The sequence below is a fragment of the Gossypium hirsutum genome, chromosome A02 (assembly GCF_007990345.1).
Source record: "Gossypium hirsutum isolate 1008001.06 chromosome A02, Gossypium_hirsutum_v2.1, whole genome shotgun sequence".
In the NCBI taxonomy this organism is placed as follows: domain Eukaryota; kingdom Viridiplantae; phylum Streptophyta; class Magnoliopsida; order Malvales; family Malvaceae; genus Gossypium; species Gossypium hirsutum.
In genome coordinates this window covers 22487974-22503967 of record NC_053425.1, presented here as the reverse complement: position 1 = coordinate 22503967, position 15994 = coordinate 22487974, and the positions used below count along the sequence as shown (strand labels likewise).

General features: G+C 36.1%; 1 non-coding gene across 1 annotated transcript; it reads right to left on the bottom strand.

The window, feature by feature from the left end:
* Positions 1–15263: 15263 nt before the first annotated feature.
* Positions 15264–15370, bottom strand: LOC121217284 (small nucleolar RNA R71). Its single transcript, XR_005913379.1, has one exon. It is a non-coding gene; the product is annotated as a small nucleolar RNA R71 (small nucleolar RNA).
* Positions 15371–15994: the final 624 nt, after the last annotated feature.

Here is a 15994-nt window from a genome sequence, read left to right as displayed (position 1 = left end):
GCAAGTAAGTATCACTTACCATATACTTAACCTTTGTACACTTACCGTTTCCATAGTTACCAATTACCAATTCAATCTTTCAATACCTCTAACCACTTAATCATATGCACTCATTTCGTGCACATACATAAATGTATATATGTATTTAGGAGCTTAGTTCTTTAGTTCATATTCACATTAATATTTCAAATAATCAAATCATGACAAGTATTAAAGTTTCGTATACGTATATAAGGGACTAAACATATTCCTTATCACATATACATAAATGACCAAATGCAATCCATACCTTGTATTTGCACATCCTGCCGAATACAACTCAAATTAATAAATGTTTATGAAACTAATTAAATCCTTATCTTAAAGATATACAAATGGTCTTCGGTTTGAAATAATTCAAGACACTTAGCCATAGCTTACTAGGTTTTAACAAAAATCCGAATCCAGTTACCAGTACCAAGCCTGCGGAACTTTAAGCCCGGATATGTCATCATAGTTAATTCACAAAGTTGTATACACGTCAATTCACATACCTTCGATTTTTCCAACACGGAAACACATTAATAAGGTATCATTTCATTCGAACTTATTCGTATCTCAATATAGCTAGTCTCATTTCACCAGAGCCATTAGGCCACATCACGTAGTCAGCGAGTTTTAACCCGGATACTTTCCAAATTCCATGTATATTTAATCACATGTTACCACATTTCACACAACTATCACCATTGTAATTCATTAACCTCATTCGAATATAAGCATATAGCATGTTCCTTAACTTCATGTCATAATATCATCCGACTTTAATACATATATATATGTATATCCCTTTCAATAAACTTCCAACTAAATAAGAAAATACACACATGACTTACATTCTTCTCATGACAACCATTCGGCTAAACAACATATAAGTCACTACACCTTCAATTTATAAAACTATCAACACATAATTCATATACATTGCTTACGTTTATAAAATAGCCATTCGGATAACTTACACAAATTTAAATTTTAGCCATTTTGGCCTCACCACCTATATATTTATCTTGTACATCAATTCAGCAATAGCTTGTAAGCAACTCAATTAGTTTCATCAATGTTTACAACAAAATCACAGATTCACTACAAGCTATTTTCTTGAGCAACAATCATTAAATTATTTGTAACTGGAGCTACGGAACTCCAAATGAAGTGCCGTAAATTTTCCCCAAAAATAGACTCATATATCTTCTATCCATAAAATTTTCAGGATTTTTGGTTTGGCCAATAAAAACCATAATTTTCTTAAAGTTTCCCCTATTTCACTGATCGACTATACTGACCACTCTTCACTACGAATCAAATTTCTCATTGTACAGATTTCAAGATATGTTCTTGTTTATTTCATTTGAAACTAGACTCATTAAGGAGTCTAAAAATATAAATTTTATCTTATAAAATTTTTTTTACTATTTATAATGATTTTCTAAATACACAACAGGGGATTTCAGATTCATTCTGACACTGTCACACACAACTTTAAATATCTCCCTATAGGAAATTCCTTTGCTTGCACTGTTTATTTTATAAGAAACTAGACTCATTGAGCTTTGATTAAATATTTTATTCAGTCTCTAATTCCACTCCAACAATTTATGGTGATTTTCAAAAATCATGCTACTGCTGTTGTCCTAAGCAGATTATTACAATTTGCTCTTAAATTTCCAAGTCCAAACACTTAAGAATTTACCATTTGAGTTCAAAACATATCATCACATATAAGTACTTCTTATTATCACATACATATCATAATTTAAATATCACTTTTCTAATAACCAATCGGCTAAGGCTCATAGAAGTAACTTATTCCTTATCATTTTACTATAGGTAATTACACCAATTCATAGTCCCATATTTACCCGTATTCCATATCATTCTTCATTATAACTAAACTTATATGCTAGAAACTTACCTCGGATGTTGTCAAACAGTTACGGGTAGGCTACTCGATTGCTTTCTCCTTCCCCTTATCTGATTTAGTTCCTCTTTGCTCTTGAGCTTTAAAATTAAACAATTGAATTTGTTTAATTACCTACTCAACTTTAATTCTTTAATAATCACATTTGACAATCATATAACCTCCATACATGTTAAGTTTTATAAAATGTACTATGACTCGATATCATGCCTATTATTTACACGAATTTATCTATATATAATATATATATGTATAACTGAATGTCTCTATGTCACAAGGTACTTCCCTAAGGCATATATTTATATACCTATGTGTGACTAACACAATTTAATCAATTACTCATTTTTATGCACAACCACGTACACACATATATATATAATCATAACATGCCTTAATATCTCATATACCACATTCGGCCCTAACCACTCAAATTTAGTTTTCATATACAAATTTCATTTCATGATCAAATGTAGCAATTTGCACATTGGTTCCATCTATGCTAAACAATGACTGAATATACATTTCGAAGAAATAACTTACTTAATATATAACTCACATTACCAAGTACATATAACCTTAATGACGAATGTGTATCACTCCAATTCCTACGACCTAGCCATTTACCCCTTTTTAGCCGAATATCCATAAAACGTCTAGTTCACATACACAAACACAATATCTTAAGGCTTATTATATTTTCAAATACAAATCAAATTTATATAACCGAATATACTTATATAATTAACTCATCAACCGATGTTTAATCATATTTTTCCCTAATACAAATGTATTCGGCAATGACCACAACCATTTAACCAACTTTAAAACAAACCATAACATTTTAAATTTATTTTTTTTTATTCTTCCCCCTTTTTGATCGAATGTACACACCAAATAAAACTCAACTAAACAACAACATTTTTTTCTTTCCAAAATACACATACACACATACGGCAATTTTAATTCATACTTTTCAACCATGAATTCTACTTATTTAGCCATCATTCAAGCTATTTAACATCTAATTAACATCTTCCCAAAAACTTATCAAAAATAATATCAATTTAGCACTTGCCGAATGGACACTTGTTCATTAATTCATGAATTTAAATCATGGGTTATCTATGTTATGTATTCATCCATCTAATTTCATAATCAATTACAAATAAAAAAAAATTGCATTACATACCTTTAAATGGAGACAACCATGGCCGAATGCCTTGGCTTATTCTTCACCATTTTTTTCTTTCCCAAATTTAGCAATCAAGAAAGAAAATGAACATCTATCTTTTTTTTTATCATCTTTTATTGTTTTACTAATTAATTTTATTTCAAAAATAAAGCTATTACCTATTATAATACTTAAATAAAACATATATTATACATCAACCATCATTTATGGCCGGCCACTAAACAAATTTGGTCCATTTGACATGCAAATCCCTCATGTTAACATTTCATGCATTATTTGACACTTTACAAATTTACGTATCACACTTTCAAGTTTTATCACATGAGACCTATCTTATAAATTTTACATACAAATGACAAAATCAAAGCATGAAACTTTCACACATGCATTTACACATATAATAAACATAGAATTTAACAGTTAATTATTTTTATGACTCGGTTTTGTGGTCCCGAAACCACTTTCTGACTAGGGTCAAATTAGGGATGTCACATTTACAGGACATGAGATCTTGCATGTGTTACAGAAAGGGATTTAGCCTGGACGGGTAATCCGATGATCTCTGTATAGTAAGGATCCAGCCTGGGCAGCTATTCCTTAAGTGATCAAACCTCCAAATGAATATATGTGCATTGTGGATTTAGCCCGGATGGGTAATATGATTAAGGGCTAAAATTAGCCTGGACTGGCATTTCAAATCTGATCGTATTGCAGTAATTGTCGTTATGAGGGATTTATCCTGGAATGGTAATCCCGACAATACTCCTTGAATTTATGTTATGAGGGATTTAACCTGGATTAGTAATCCCACCATAAGAGTAGGGCTTACGGGAGTGTATATTTAAAATGGTCACTAGCATGACTTGATGGTAAACGGGATACCCATCGAGATTTCTAAGAAATTCAATGGGACTATAATGAGAAACGAGAATGGAAATGTTTGAATTGATTAGCTCACCTAAGAATAATGCTATATTGCTTGAGAGAAAACTAACTTGATGATTGAGTATATGTAATAGGGGATTTATACTATGTATGTTTGGCATGAATATGTTTTATAGTTGTATGCAAAGTAACCGGTAAGTTTACCTTCTCATTATCCGAACTTACTAAGCATGTTAATTCTTGCCCCTTTCCTTTCCCTGTTTTACAGAACTCGTGGACTCGTGAAGATTGGAAGACGATTGGAGTACTATCAACACTATCATCTTATCTTGCTTTGGTATATAGATACCTTTACTTTGTTTCAATAGCATGTATAGGTTTTTGGTTATTTTGTTATATGTGTCATTGGTTATCCAATGTAAGGGCTTGAATGATATACCAATTCATTTCGTATATGGCCATAAGACATGGCTCATTTTGATGTAGGTTGTAACTTACTAATTGTGCATGTTGGTGTTTAAATGTTCATGAGAAGGTTAAATGTGGTATATCATGAATGGACATGTGCAATGTGGCCAAATCACTTGGAGATGGCTAGGTCATAATTGGCAATGAGTTATAAAATAAGCCAAGTCTAAGTGTGTTTGATGATATGGTAATCCTTAATACAAAGAGGATGATCTAGCATGTGAAAAACCAATGAGATGAGGTTAATATGCAATAGACCATTGAAGGTAGTCATTGGGCATATTTAGGCCCTGTTAAATACCATAGAAGTTCACAGATGTGTGTGGATGTTAAGGGTGACCATTGGCTTCGATTGTAGCCTCTAAAAAGGTCCACACAAGTAGACACATGGGTGTGTGTCTATGCCGTATGTGACACATGGTCACTTCCATGGGCGTGTGGTACAGCCGTGTGTCCCCTGCACCTAAAATTTCTAGGTTAGTATGCATGGTAGTAAACACACGGGTGTGTCCCAAGCACACGGGCATATGCATTGCCTCCACACGGGCGTGTGAGGCTTAACTTTAGAAATTTTCCTAAGATTTTCTTAAGCCCTCGGTTTAGTCCTGGAACATTCTTAATGCATGTTTTGGGTCTCATAGGCCCATAATCGGGACACTATGTGTAACACCCCTTGCCCGTATCCCTCGCCGGAACAGGTTCGAGGTGTTGCCGACTTAAACTCAGTCAATCACACAAAAATAGTGCCGAAAAATTTCAATCAATTTAAAACTTTTCTTTTCACATGCAATCTGTCCCATATATGGGCTTACCAGGCCCAAAACATCACTAGCCAACACCTTTGGCTAAATTATAATATCACATACTCAACATTAAAACCCTATACATGCCATAGACTCGAAATACTAGGATTTACTTACACCAATAGTGTGAGCTCGACAGTGTGATAATATCTCCGACAAACTCCAACCCGAGCAGGTAACCTAAGTCAACAATCTATAAAACAGAGGAATGTAACAACGGAGTAAGCTTTCATAAGCTTAGTAAGTCTTAAGCAATGCAAACAAATAAACGCAATTATACTTCGATTATTCAATTTCTTAAGTGGCCATATTCTAGGTATATTGCCATCTGGCCGAATACACACAAACACATAATGCACGTTCAGTATTCTTATCACACTTAATCTGAATTCGTATAACATAATTAAATCGAATACTTTCACATACTTTCACACCCTGACCCGGTGTATCATGATCATAGATATAGTTATAACATTTATTCACGTATGTATCACAATGCACGCTTATGATTCATTGCAGATCAAACTCACATGTGAGTACATAATGCGTACTTGGCCCACTTAACGTACTGAATGTATTCATTTGTCAACCTAACACGAGGTACCTTAGTCATGGAATTTTCTCAAATCACTGGCATTTCGCCTGTTAGGCTCAAGGCCCGATATCAGTTCACCGGTATTATAGCCTGCTAGGCTCGAAGGCCCGAATAATATTTCACCAGCATTATAGTTTCCTAAGCTCAAAGGCCCGAATAATCAAGTCAACAAGTTCCATATAACATATTCATATCAATTAAGTACTAACATCATTCGAACGTATATAATTATATATCTCAAACACTTTTCTTTCATCTCATTTTCACACTTAGCATTTGATAGCTTATGCATAACATTTCACTCACGTTCATTTCAAACTTATCATTCGATTATAAAAGCATATTGCATTTTTACCAACATGTTATACTTGCCATTAGGCCATATAAGCATGATACAATACACTATCATTTCATCTTTAACATTCGGCTAAACCCTTATCTTACAAGGAACACCGAATTCACATAACATATCATTTCACCGGCATTACACCTGCTAGGCACGAAGGCCCGAATACACATCACCGACACGAAACCTACTAGGCACGAAGGCCCGAATACACATCACCGGCACGAAGCCTGCTAGGCACGAAGGCCCGAATATAATACCAGCACTAGGCCTGCGGGATTTATCCCAGATATAATACCAGCACGAAGCCTGCGGGATTTAACTTGGATATAATACCAGCACGAAGCCTTCGGGATTTAACCCGGATATTTTACCAGCACGAAGCCTATGGGTCTTTAAGCCCGGATATAATACCAGCACAAAGCCTACGGGATTTAACTCGAATATAATACCAGCACGAAGCCTAGGGATTTAACCCTGATATACATCAAATATCATGCATATTTAATCATATTTTAACACCTCTCATTCAACATATCACATTAGTAGTCATTTGCTACATTCGGATATAAGCTCCTTATGAACACCATCATTTACATTTCAGTTCAAAAGTCATACGTAAATATCACATATCCATTTCACCATTCAAACTTAACCCATAGTGACCATTCGACTCTAAGTCATATACATAAATTATTTATCGCACAACTTAATTCAGGTAGAACCAAAAGGTCACAATTCATCTAATATGTACATATTGCTCACTGATTTGTACACAACCTTTCAAATTAGCAATTATAAGATGGTTCCGCACATAGCCCATCCTTATCGATAATTTACGATGATTTTACCCTTACTCACATATAGGCATTTTTACCTATGCTTCTCAATTCACATTTGTGATTCAATTCCAATCGATTTAACATGCATAAGTACATATCGCATACCTGACCAACTTAATGTATTTGAACGAATTCGATTGTCGATTTAACACAAGGTCTCATAGTTGAACATAAACATGAAACCATTTCTTATACGTTCGATTCACATCAATCATCAAATTCATTTAATTTACATGTACTTAATTAGGTTGTTCATACCTGAATAATTTACTATACGGAACGAATCCACATATCGTATTAGCCCATAGTCTTATAGCACCACACTTTTAATAGTTTATCGGCAATTTGCCTGCTAGGTAATAACTTGATTTCATCACCGGCCATAAGCCTACTAGACCTTTAAGTCCAATGTCATTTCACTGGCATTACACCTGTTAGGTTTGAAACTCGAATATATATTATAATGCATAACTTATATCATCGACCACTAACAGTTACCTCATCGAAGTTCACATTTAATCATTTTAGTACCAAGCCACCTTCGGCTACCACAACGGACTAAATATAATAATTGTATACACATCATGGTTTCCTTTAGATATTCAATAATCACAATCGTGATATCTCCACCAGCACATATACGGCATAGTTTATTCATTGTAACACTCATTTAGTGCATCAAATTTCCAAATCCAATTCAACTTAGGCATAATAGCCATAATCGGCTTATGGCCTTAAATCATTACATATTCGGTACATTAACTAAATAAAATTTACATTCCCTTTACCATATTAATTTAACTCTTAGGCATATAAAAAGGAATCAAGCTTAAACACTTAAGAACTTACCTTGACTGTTGCCGAACGATTACAACGGCTATTCGATTACTTTCTCTTTTCCCTTATCCGAATTTTGCCCCTCTATGCTCTTGAGCTTGGATTTTTATTCCCCAAATGACCGAACATTCAAGAGCTCTTTTCCTCTCCTTTCTCTTCTATTTTCAGCTTTCATGAACAAGAATGAACAAAAACCTTCCTTTTCTTCCTTTTTGTTATTCTATTACTAAACATTTTGTGACACAAAATAACATATATTATTTGTTTCATACTTATGCCATAACTTCAATAAAAAATTTGCACATGTTGTCTACCATTAACACCATGGCCAGCCACTACACATAAAATGGGGAGTTTGACATGCAAATCCTCCTATTTTGCACTACTATTTATTAGGCCACTACATATTAGCCTATAGCATTTTCAAAAATTTTCACATAGGTCCTATTTCATAATTTCACTCACAAATGGTAGAATCAAAGTATGGGATTTTCACACATGCACTTTCACATGAAATAAACACATAATATAACATTTGATTATTTTTGGGACTCGGTTTTATGATCCCGAAACCACGTTTCAACTAGGGCCAAATTAGGGCTGTCACACTATGAATATATTTGATTAGTTTTAATTTGGAATGAAATTTTATAGCCTGTGATTTTTCAAAAATCCCATGCTTATGTACTGTAATGCCTCATACCTTGTCCTGGTCTCGGGTACGGGTTAGGGGTGCAACATTTAGTGGTATCAGAGCTGCAGTTTAGTCGATTCTAAGACTAACGTAGTATGTATTGAGTATAGCTATACATGTCATTATACAATTTATGATAGTGTGACATCTCCTAACCATTTTTAATTGTACTTAAATATAGTAAATGTCTTCCAATCAAGCTTAAGTTGAGTCCGAAGGAGCCGAGAGCCATGTGCCAGCTTCCATTCAGTGAGCTACTACTAGTAGTAGTAGACAGCTTATGTTTGAAGGCTGGGAAGAAGCAAGAGCTGTCTTCTTCGAGATGATGGATGAATGGTTTGGGAATTACTTGAGAAACTGCCCCAATATACCGTGATCTCCTCCGCCCCTACTCGGCCTAAGGGAGAAGTGCCACGAGGTATGGCACCCGTGAAAATTGGTAATGGCCCAGTGGACAAACTTAGAAAATATGGGGCTGAAGAGTTTAGATCTAAGGTTAATGATGATGCCGAACGAGCCGAGTTCTGGCTCGAGAACACTATGCGAGTTTTGGATGAGTTGTCATGTACACTTGAGGAGTGTTTAAAGTGTGTTGTTTCTCTTCTAAAAGATACTGGATATCACTGGTGGAAGATATTACATGGGAGTTTTTCCAAGATGAGTTTAAAAAGAAATACATCAGTCAAAGATTTTTAGACTCGAAGCGAAAAGAATCCCTGAAACTCAGGCAAGGAAATAAGACCATTTTAGAATATGAGAGGGAATTCGTAAGGTTAAGTCAATATGCCACGGAGTGGGTCCAATCGGACACAGAAATGTGTAAGTGCTTCGAGGAAGGCTTGAATGAGGAAATTAAACTGTTGATTAATATCCTTGAGATACGAGAATTTCCAGCATTGACCGATCAGGCCAAGAAGGCCAAAGAGCTAAACAATGAAAGGAAGCAAGCAAAGAGAGAGGCTCAAATTTTGAATAAGAGATCTAGTGGCAGAAGACACTTTTTTCCCACAAAGAAATCAAAGAGTCAACAAGAGCGCTCCACTGCATCGGTGGGATATTCGGGCAGAACAAGAAGCTCTAAGCGTCACAACCCGAAGTCTTCCTCTCACAAGGCAACTAGTGTGGGAAGTGTGGATGATCAAAAGCAGAGGTGTGAAAGCTGCAACAAATTCCAGTTTGGTGAGTGTCGAAAGAGGAGTGGTGCATGCTACAGATGTGGTTCTCTTGACCACTTCCTTAAAGACTACCCGGAATGAGTTGATAAAGAGGTGGATCTAGCCCTAAAGTCTAATGCTCCTAATTCTTGAGGTAGACCACCCTAACATCCTGGAAGTGCAAATGGCAGTCGAAATGTTGCTAAGGACAGAACTGTAAAACCAGAAACTTGGGCCCCGGTGAGAACTTAAACAATATGCGCTAGAGATGAAGCCTCTGCTCCTGATGTCATTACGGGTACATTCCCTTTTCATGATGTACATGTTATTACCTTGATTGACCCAAGATCAACTTATTGGTACATTTGCATGAAATTGGTGTCTAGCATGAACATGTCTGTAAAACTTACAGAATTTGTGATTAAGGTGTCAAACCCTCTAGGCAAGTCAGTCCTAGTTGATAAAATCTATAAGAATTATCCCTTAACGATTCAAGGTCATTGTTTTCAGGCTAACCTTATGTTATTTCCATTCGATGAGTTTGATGTAATACTTGGCATGGATTGGTTAGTTGTGCATGATATGATTGTAAATTGTGGTAGTAAATATATCGAATTGAAATGTTCAGATAGTGAGATTCTCCGAATTGATTCAAGTAAGTTGGATACTCCGCGGGTTGTAATTATCTCGATGATGGCTCAAAGGTATATGATAAAAGGATATATAGCCTACCATGCTTTCGTGTTGAATACAAAAGAATCTGAGTTAAAGTTGGAATTGGTATAGATAGTATGCGAGTATCTAGATGTGTTTCTGGAAGAGCTACCCGGATACCTTCCGTTAGAGAAGTAGAGTTTGGTATTGAGCTGGTGTCAGGGACAGCTCCTATTTCTATTGCTCCATATAGGATGGCACCAACCGAGTTGAAAGAGTTAAAAGCACAGTTGCAAGAATTGACGGATAAGGGTTTTGCAAGACCAAGCTTTTTGCCTTGGGGTGCTTCCGTATTATTCGTGAAAAAGAAAGATGGTTCGATGAGATTATGTATAGACTACCGATAACTCAACAAGGTAACCATCAAGAACAAGTATCCATTGCCTAGGATTGACGACTTGTTTGATCAATTGAGGGGAGCCACTGTGTTTTCTAAGATAGATATGAGATCCGTCTACTACCAGTTGCGAGTAAAAGAGCCAGATGTACCTAAGACTGCTTTTAGAACGAGGTATGGCCATTATCAATTTCTTGTGATTCCTTTTAGGTTGAAAAATGCACTGACTGTATTTATGGACTTGATGAATAGGATACTCTAGCCATACTTAGACAAGTTTGTTTTTTGTGTTTATTGATTACATCCTGATTTATTCCACGGATGAGACTTAGCATGTGGAACATCTGAGAACGATTTTATAGATCTTACGGGACAAATAGTTGTATGCTAAATTTAGCAAGAGTGAGTTTTGGCTCTGAGAGGTTGGATTCCTCGGTCACATTGTGTCGGGTGATGGCATCCGAGTTGATCCAAATAAGATATCTGCTATTGTTAAGTTGAAGCCGTTGAAAAATGTAACCGAGGTTAGAAGCTTTTTAGGCTTAGCCAGTTACTATCGATGCTTCGTAAAAAGGGTTTTTGATGATTGTGACTCCTTTGATGAGATTGCTACAAAAAGATGTTAAGTTTGAGTCGTCAGAGAAGTGTCAGTAGAGTTTTGAGAAATTGAAGACATTACTGACTGAAGCTCCAGTTTTAGTGCAACTCGAACTGGGAAAATAATTCGTGGTTTATAGTGACGTGTCCTTAAATGGACTGGGTTGTGTGCTTATGCAAGAGGGCAAAGTAATAGCATATGCTTTAAGGCAACCAAAGCCGCACGAGAAAAATTATCCAACAGATGACTTGGAGCTAGCCGCCATTGTATTTTCCTTGAAGATTTGGAGACACTATTTGTATGGTGAAACTTACAGTATATTCACATATCACAGGAGTTTGAAGTATTTTCTAACTCAAAAGGAATTAAATCTGAGACAACGAAGATGGTTAGAATTGATTAAAGATTATGAGCTGATAATTGATTACCACCTGGGAAAGGCGAGCGTAGTCGCCGATGCCTCGAGTAGGAAGTCCTTGTTTGCATTGAGGGCTATGAACACTCATTTGGTGTTATCTGATGATGGTTTGATTTTGGCTAAGTTAACAGTTAGACTGACATTTCTCCAAGAAGTTTACGTAGCTCAGATCAATGATAGTGACTTGTAGGCCAAGAGAGCACAATGTGAGACAGATGTTGAATCAGACTTCTGGGTTGACTCTATTGGTTGCTTGATGTTTCGAGATAGGGTCTTTGTACCCAAAGATGATGAGTTTATTTAGAAAATTTTGCAAGAGGCACATGATAGTCGTCTGTCTATTCACCCGGGAAGTACTAAGATGTCCAATAACTTGAAGACCATGTACTAGTGGAATGGTATGAAAAGAGATATCTCTAAGGTCGTGTCGAAATGCTTGATATGTCAATAGGTCAAGGCTGAACATCAAGTGCCTTTGGGTTTATTACAACCCGTGATGGTCCCCGAATGGAAATGGGACAGGATTACTATGGATTTTGTGATAGGATTGCTGTTAACACCGAAGAATAAAGATGCTATTTGGGTTATAGTTGATAGACTAACGAAGTCGGCTCATTTTATTCCTGTACTGACAGATTTCTCTCTTGGCAGATTGGCCAACTTATACATATCCGAGATTGTGAGACTATGGGGTACCATTGTCTATCATTTCAGATAAGGATCCAAGATTCACTTCGAGATTTTGGAAGAAGTTGCAAGAAGCCTTGGGTACAAAGTTGAGTTTTAGTACGGCATTCCACCCACAGACTAATGGTCAGTCTGAGCGGATGATTCAGACTCTCGAGGACATGTTAAGGTGTTGTGTCCTTGAATTTCAAAGTAGTCGGGAAAAATATTTACCATTGGTGGAATTTGCATATAACAATAGTTTCCAGACGAGTTTAAAAATGGCACCTTATGAGGCATTGTATGGCCGAACATACCGGTCACCATTGTACTGGACAGAACTCAAAGAACACCAGATTCATGGAGTTGATTTGATCAAGGAAACTGAAGAAAAGGTTAAAATGATACGTAATTTTTTGAAAGTGACATTGGATAGGCAAAAGTCATATGCTGATTTGAAAAGAAAAGAGATTGAATTTCAAGTTGGAGCCAAAGTGTTCTTGAAAGTATCTCCATAGAAAAGGACTTGAGACTTGGTCGAAAAGGCAAACTGAGTCCAAGGTTTATTGGACCCTACGAGATTACTAAGAAAGTTGGACCCTTAGCCTACCACTTAGCACTGCCATCCGAATTAGAAATGATTCATGATGTATTCCATGTATCTATGTTGTGTAGATATAGATTGGACCCATCTCATGTGATTTCACCCTGATAAATCATAATTTATACATATTTTTATCCCATGCTTAACATATTACTAGATGATTTCTCCTTAGATTTGGTGAATTCGATGCTCCTAATTCTTTAATTTCATGTTTTATACTTAGGTGAGCATAAGAGAGTAAAAAGAGCGAGAAACGGGCTAAAAACGGAGAAAGTGGACCCACATGGGAAATTAACACGGCTATGTCTCTTTGGTAGGATTGAAGCATGAATTACATGGGTAGACTACACGCTCGTGCCTATTCAATAGCCTTGACCACGGGCTAGAGTAATCGCACACGGGCATGTCCCTGTCGAGCCCAAGTATAGCCCTATTCAGAAACGGCCAATTTTGAGGGCTCTTAGGCATTCTAAAGCCTATTTAAACACCTGAGGAGGCACTTAGGAAGGGGGACGGAGAGTAGGAGGCAAGGAATTACTCAAGGGAAGCTGATTGGTCCATTTCAGAAGCCAAATTCATCATCAAGACTGAAGATCTCCCTTCAATTTCCATTCAGGGGTTTTGGGTTTTCTTTATGTTTTGTATTCATTATTCTTCTGAGATTTTTTCTTCCATAATCATGAACTAAACCCCCTAAATACATAAGGGGAATGAAACCTAAGACGGATCTTGTTATTATTATCTGAATTGTATGATAAATATTTGACTTGTTCTTAGTTATGTGTTCTGAATTCTTGTTTTAATATTCCAGGATATTGATTCGAGTTAACACTCTTATTCAGAGGAGGAATAGACCCTGTCTAAGAGTAAATTTGTCATAATTAAGCAGAGTTGATTGCACGCCTAGAGATAGGGTGACAAGATTTTGCCAGATTAAGGTGAAACCTAATAAGGGAATCCATAGATCAAGTTAATGTAATTGTAGGGTGTTAATTAGAAAGAGATTTCAATTATTCAACCTAGGGCTAAACGTTATTAGTCTCGAGAGAGATAATAATATAACTTAGGGATTTCTACAGATCAAGTCAAATGAATAAATCGTCTGATTAAGAGTCAAATAACAAGTGAAGTTTAGGTGCATTTTTCCTTGGGTATTGTCTTAATCAATCAAATTTTCCCAAAAGCTTTTCCCCAATTTCTCTCTATGCATTCTTAGTTTAGTAATTAGTTTAGATAACCAAACCTCTTAATTTTAAGGCTAGATAATAAAAAAGAAGTAAATACTAGTACTCATGGTTCCTTTGGGTTCAAAAATCTGGTCTTGCTAAAGCTATACTACTGTTCGATAGGTACACTTGCCTTCATCGTGATAATAGTTAGTTCCAAGAACGATTAATTATAAATATTTAAAACTTATCGCAAATATCACGTAACAAGTTTTTGGCGCCCTTGCCGGGGAACTAGGATATTAGGAACACACAATTTTTATTACTTTAGCCATTTTACTTTTATTGCATTTTAATTTTTTATTTTTTTTCTAATTCTTCATTTATTTTCTTCTAACAAGTTTTTCTAGTTTATGACTAGAAGAAACCTGTCAGGAATTACTGTTTGATAGTGAGATCAATCGCACAGTTCGTAGAAACTGGAGAGAAAAAAGGTGAAGCTTACGATACATAGAGGAAGAGCAAGAGGACGATACTTCTACCACAACCGAAGAGATGGCTAAAAACCAAGAAAATCTGCTACCTCTTGCGATTGCTATTAATCAAAATCCTGCTCCGTGCACTATGTATGATTATGCTAAACCTTCTTTAATAGGAACTGAATCGAGCATAGTTAGACCTGCTGTAGCTGTAAATACTTTTGAACTGAAACCTAACATAATTCAAATGATACATCAATTTGTTCAGTTTGATGGTTTGCAGGACGAAGATCCCAATGCTCACTTGGCAAACTTTTTGGAACTATGTGATACATTTAAAATTAATGGCATTTCTGATGACACCATTCACCTTCGGTTATTCCATTTTTCATTGAGAAATAAAGCTAAACAGTGGTTGAATTCGTTACCACGGGGGTCAATCACTACTTGGGAACAAATGACCGAAAAGTTTTTATTGAAATATTTTCCACCGGCAAAAACAGCTAAATTATGTAATGATATCTCTTCTTTTGTGTAGATGGATTTAGAAACACTCTATGATGCATGCGAGAGATACAAGGACCTCTTGAGAAGATGCCCTCACCATAGGTTACCACTCTAGCTACAGGTTCAAACGTTTCATAATGGCCTGAATCATTCGACTCGACAAATGGTTGGCGCAGTCGCTGGCGGAACCATCAATAATACGACACCTGAAGATGCTTATGAATTTATAGAAGAGATGTCACTGAATAATTATCAGTGGCAAGTCATGAGAATAAAGCCAACAAAAATAGCCGACGTTTATAACGTCGATTCGGTCACCATGCTCTCTAACCAGGTAGAACTCTTGATAAAGAAAATTGATGGTTTTCTTAGTTCTTCACAGGTTCACCCAATAATATAGTGCGAAGCAAGTGGAGGTGGATCAAGCAATTCAGAATACCCACCCTATGGCCACAACATGGAGAACGAGCAGTTAAATTACATGGGTAATAATCCTCGATCTCAAAATAATCCTTATAGTAATACTTATAATGTAGGTTGGAGGAACCACCCAAATTTCTCATGGGGAGGCTAAGGGAATCAGAGACCACCACCTCCAGGCTTCCAACAACCACCCTACCAACAAGAGAAAAAGTCGAACCTTGAGGAGAAGCAAACAAAATTCATCTCGGTGTTAGAAACTCATTTCCAGAATACCGAGACAGCCCTTAAGAATCAGCAAGCGTTAAT